The sequence below is a fragment of the Podarcis gaigeae genome (assembly GCF_964106915.1).
Source record: "Podarcis gaigeae genome assembly, chromosome: W".
NCBI lineage: Eukaryota > Metazoa > Chordata > Lepidosauria > Squamata > Lacertidae > Podarcis > Podarcis gaigeae.
Window position 1 is genome coordinate 17719221 of NC_139695.1, and position 6000 is coordinate 17725220.

Genomic DNA, 6000 nt, shown 5'->3' on the forward strand with positions numbered 1-6000 from the left:
AATTTAGAGAAGCGTGGAGTGGAGAGTAAAACAATAAATCAACCCCTCCTTTTCTTCTTTGTGTGGATTGTTAGAGCTAGAGGACTGGCGTCTAGAGAAAATTTCCTATCCTCCTTTTGATAAATACACTGTCTTCCCTTCTGCTTTCTGGATAATTTTTGGATTGGCATCTTCTTTATTTTCCTCCTCTTTTGACTGGTGGATTATTGGTCTGCGTGTGGAATTAGGCTGACAAGCAGCTGAAGAAGTGTTTTGTTTTATATTTGGTTCTATATTTTCCATTGTTGGTGGACAAGGGGTTTTTTTTTTTGGTTTTTTTTGTTCCCCCCCTCCTTTTTATTATTAATTATTAATACTGCTGACTTCTAAGGATAGGCCAAACAAGAGGCAGAAGGCAACAATTTATATCTATATTTTAACCTTCAACTGGGTGGTTTTGGGGCTCACTCATTGAAATTGTGGATTAGCTATTTAAGAGGCAAGAAAACTGCTGTGGTGATATCTAGTGGTGAAAGGGGGAATTACAATTAAGTAATTTCAATTACAAATTTACAATTAGTTATAAAACTACAATTAAGTAATGGCAGAAAAAAAGAAGGTAGGAGATGGAGGGACACCACTAGAGAGGAGAGCGTCGAAACAAGAAAGTGAGAATAAAAGTGAAATTTTGAAAATGTTTGCAGAAATAAAAAAGGACATAAAACAGTGAAAAAAAATATTGAGACAAGACTGCAGCAAATGGATCAAAAATATGATTTGACAGTTGAAGAACTGAAAGGCCAGTTGAAGAAAATAACAAAAAGAACACAAAGTTTGGAGGAAGGAATGAAGCGGATAAAGCAAGAAGTAAGATATATTAAAAAAGAAGAGGAAAAAGTTAAGACAGAAGTTTCAGAAATCAACAAAACACAAGAAGAGTTATGGGATGTGATTGCTATGAATGAACTGAGGCAGAGAGAAACAAATTTGAGATTGAGATCTGTACCACAAACACAAGGAGAACATATTTTGGAAAATTAAATAACAGAAATTCCACAATGGCTAAACATGGAAGCACAAGACGTGGCAAAAACAATTCAAAACTCATTTAGGATTAAAACAAGAACAACAAAGGGGAAAAAATTCCCAGGAGACTGATTATATTTAAAGATAGAGAAATGAGAAATCTGATTTTGCAGAAGAATAGAGAAAAAAGATTATATATTGATGGAGTGTTTACTATCATATTTAAAGACATCCCACTTCGATTGTTAAAGAAACGCGACCAATATAGGACATTAACACAGATTTTGAGGAAAAACAGTATTGAATTTAAATGGGAATTTCCAGAAGGAATCTCATTCTACTATAAGGAGAAAAAAATTAAATTTAAGAATGTGGATGAGACACACAAATTTCTGAAACGATATAAAGAGATGGGAAAAGGAGAAGAGGCAGCAGCAGCAGAACTAGAGGGAGAAGACATTAATAAATCAGAAGAAAAGGAAGGAGGAGGAGGACGAGGAGGAGGACAGGTTTAAGAACCTTAAGAACTTTACTACAAAGGAGGCCAAAATGGCATTGAAATTATGGACATGGAATGTAAATGGTATTAACAATAAAAATAAAAGGAGCAGAATTGGACATTTTTTGTTAAAAAAGAATTTGGATATTATCTGCTTACAAGAGATGCATGTAGCTAGAAAACATAGAAGAGTACTGATCAACAAAAAAATAGGAAATGAGTTTATCTCATCTGATAAAAGTAAGAAGAGAGGAGTGGTGATATATATATATATAAATAGAGTCTCGACAAATCTTTAAGGACAAAAAAGGCAGAGTAATAGCAGTACAAGTCATCTGGCAAGGTGAAAAAGTGATAATTGTCGGAATCTACGCACCTAATGGTAGTAAGATGGAATTTTACAAAGACTTGGAAGAAAAACTGTTTGAATTTATGGATCAAAAAATTATAATTATGGGAGACATGAACAGAGTAGTCTCATTGGAAATGGATAGAATTAGGAAAAAAGAGAATATGAAAGAAGGGAAGTTACCAAGGACCTTTTTCTCTAGGATAGAGAATTGTAATTTAATAGATGTTTGGAGACTGAGACACCCATTAGACAAGCAATTTACATATTTCTCAAAACCAAATCAATCAGCTTCTACAATTGACTACGTATGGCTTTCCAGTGAATTAACACCCAGAGTAACAAAAATAGAAATACAACCAAATATATTTTTGGATCATAATGCAATTAGATGCGAAATAAAAGAATTGGATGTAAAGACCTTTTGATGGAGATTGAATGAAAATTTGTTAGAAGATGAAAAAATTAATGAGAAGGCTCAAAAGATGATAACAAAATATTTTGTAAATAATTGTAATAAAGGAACTAAAATAAGTGTTGTTTGGGACGCTAGTAAAGCGGTTATGTGAGGCTTCTTTAAATTTATTCCTGATGCTATTTTGTTGTATAGAGAGAAAGGACAAAAAAGAGATCTTAAATCAGATTATGGAAAATGAGAAAAAACTAATAAAAATCCAAGAGATTTAAGAATTAATCAAAATATTAAGATGCTACAAAGCCAAATTGCAATGTTAATCAATCAAGAAGTGTAATGGAATCTTAAAAGAATGAGAAAATAATTTTGAACATGCCAACAAATCAGGTAAATGGTTGGCGTGGCAAATTAAAAAAAGGAAAACTCAAAGTACAATAAATAAAATAATATTGGATGGAAAAGAAGTAGAAAATCTGAAAGAAATTAGAAAAGGATTTGTTAACTTTTATAAACAACTGTATAAAAAAACTGGAAAGGAAGATGTAAAAAAGACAGAGGAATTCTTGAAACAGAAAGGAGTGCAACAAATTCCGACAGAGAAGAAGAAACGGCTAAATGAAAGAATAGAGGAAGAAGAAATTAAAGAAGCAATAAAGCAATTGATGTGAAGAAAGAACCTCGTGATTATGAGGTTTTAAAGTTACCACACAAGGAAATAGTAATGTGGAAAAATGCAATGAGAGCAGAAATGAAATCTTTAGCAGAGCATAATGTGTTTACTATTGAGCCATTGCCAGAAGGAAAAAAGGCAGTGGACTGTAGATGGGTGTATAAAATAAAGCACTTGGCAGATGGTAGTGTTAAGTACAGAGCTACGCTAGTAGCACGAGGCTTTGCGCAAAGAAAAGGTGAAAGTTTTGATGAAACCTATTCTCCTACTGCAAGGAGTGAAAGTGTACATTTATTGCTAGCTATTGCAGCACAACGTGGGTTTAAGGTAAATCATTTTGATATTGAAACAGCTTATCTTAACGCAAATCTGCACGAAGAAATTTTTATGTATACAAGCACCAGGTTTTGAGGCAGGCAAACAGAATTCTGTATATAGGTTACACAAAGCAATTTATGGGCTCAAACAATCAGCTAGAAATTGGAACGAGTGTCTTGATAATGCTTTAAAAAAATCTTGGCTTTAAAAGAAGCTTAGCTGATAATTGCTTGTACACTAAAGGAAAGGGTGATAAACAAGAATTATGTTTGTCTTATGTTGATGATTTGCTTTATTCTACAAAAAATGACAAGCAAGTGGAAAAATTTGCAGAACAACTAAGAAAGGAATTTAAGGAGATAAAAAATTATCTCGGTCTAGAAATTCAAAGGACAAACAATGGAAGTTTTTTGTTGAGTCAAAAAGATAAAATAATGGAGTTACTTGAAAGAAACAATATGCAAAACAGCAAGGGAGTAAAAACCCCAATGGAAATAGGTTTTTTCAAGAATGAAGGAGAATGCACAGAACCTGTAAATCCTGAAATGTACCATTCAGTAGTTGGAAGTTTACTATACATTTCATTGTGGGGTAGACCAGATTTGAGTTATGCAGTTGGAATACTGAGCAGACTAGTAAGCTATCCCACAGAAAATTCCTGGAAGGGTTTAAAACGTATTTTCCAGTATTTAAACCAAGCAGCTTTCTATGTTGAATCCCCTACCTAGCGGTGTCTCCCATGTCGCAGATTGGGTGAAATGAGGTTGAGAAATAGGATCGAGTCCTTGGAGACAGGTGTAGCTCAGGGCCTAACAGCATGTGCTTCCCATGAAGAAGGTCCTGGGTACCCTCCCCGGCACCCCAGTTTAGAAAGGGCTGCAAGGCTGGTAAAGGCCCCACCTCTGGAGAACACCCAATCAACCCCTATTGAAAAGCACTGGCTAGAGCTCATTGGGGTTGGGGGTCAAATACACAATGAGCTGTGAAGCAAGCTGGGTGAGCCTCAGCAAGTCCCTCTCCTGTTTCAGGGGGAATTTCCTTGCAATGTTATTGAAAGGCAAAAGGATGGGGGTTGTGGGAGAAAAGGGCTGTATGCAAACTGGTGCAACTGGACTTCTCCGCAACCCTTCCCCTCCGCAGGGAGGTGGGACCGATTCGGATGGTCCGCCCCCGCCACCTAATGGATCCAATTGGCTTCCAGAGAGTGGTAGGGGATGCTTTATCCCAAGGTGATGGCCTTTCAGCTGATTCCCTGGTGGCACGCTGGAATGCAGAGTTAACCAGGGCTATTGACTGTCTGGCTCCGAAGCGCCCTCTCCGATTGCATGGAGCCCGGACAGCCCCGTGGTTTTCCCCGGAGCTGAGGGTGATGAAACAATCGTTGAGACGGCTAGAGCGCCGGTGGCAGAAAACTCATTCTGAATCAGACCGGACACGGGTTAGAGCTCAACGTCGAGCCTACCAAGTGGCAATGGCGACGGCGAAGAGGGCCTTCTTTGCCGCCTCCATTGCATCTGCAGAAAACAGCAGCAGGAGACTTTTTCAGGTGGTTCGCAGTTTATCGGAACCACCTGTACCACCGGGGCCTGGTAGGGACCCCAAGATCTCCTGCAATGCTTTTGCAAAGTTTTTTGCAGATAAAATCGCTCAGATTCAGAAGGAGGTAGACTCCACAGTGGGAGCAGGGCCAGGGCGGGAGAGTGCTAGAGTTCTGTCTGGTCCTGTTATATGGGATCAATTCCAATCTGTTACCTCCGAGGATGTGGACAGGCTGCTTGGACAAGTGAAACCAACCACCTGTCTCCTTGATCCTTGCCCATCCTGGCTGATAAAAGCGAGCCGGGAAGGGCTGGGCGATGGGCTTTGCGGGGTGGTGAATGCTTCCCTCTGTGAGGGAGCCTTCCCAGACCCGCTGAAAGAGGCAATCATTAAACCGCTTCTTATAAAAACATCTTTAGACCCGGCCAATTTGGCCAACTATCGCCCAGTCTCAAATCTGCCATTCTTGGGCAAGGTGATTGAGCGGGTGGTTGCTGAACAACTCCAAGCACGCCTGGAGGAAACGGACCATTTGGATCCCTTCCAGTCGGGATTCAGGCCTCACCATGGGACTGAAACTGCCTTGGTTGCGCTGGTTGATGATCTCCGGCGGGCTAGGGACAAAGGTGAGAGCTGTTTCCTAGTTCTGCTGGATCTCTCAGCGGCCTTTGACACCATCGACCATAACATCCTTCTGGACCGTCTAGAGGGGCTGGGAGCTGGGGGCACTGTCATACAGTGGTTCCGCTCCTTCCTCCTGGGCCGTGTCCAGAAAGTGGTGGTGGGGGGTGAGTGTTCAGACCCCTGGGCTCTCACTTGTGGGGTGCCTCAGGGTTCTGTCCTCTCCCCCATGCTTTTTAATATCTATATGAAGCCGCTGGGAGAGATCATCAGGGGGTTTGGACTGGGTGTTCATCAGTATGCAGATGACACCCAGCTCTACCTCTCCTTTAAATCATAACCAGTGAAGGCGGTGAAGGTCCTGTGTGAGTGCCTGGAGGCGGTTGGAGATTGGATGGCGGCTAACAGATTGAGGTTGAATCCTGACAAGACAGAAGTACTGTTTTGGGGGGACAGGAGGCGGGCAGGTGTGGAGGATTCCCTGGTCCTGAATGGGGTAACTGTGCCCCTGAAGGACCAGGTGCGCAGCCTGGGAGTCATTTTGGACTCACAGCTGTCCATGGAGGCGCAGGTTAACTCTGTGT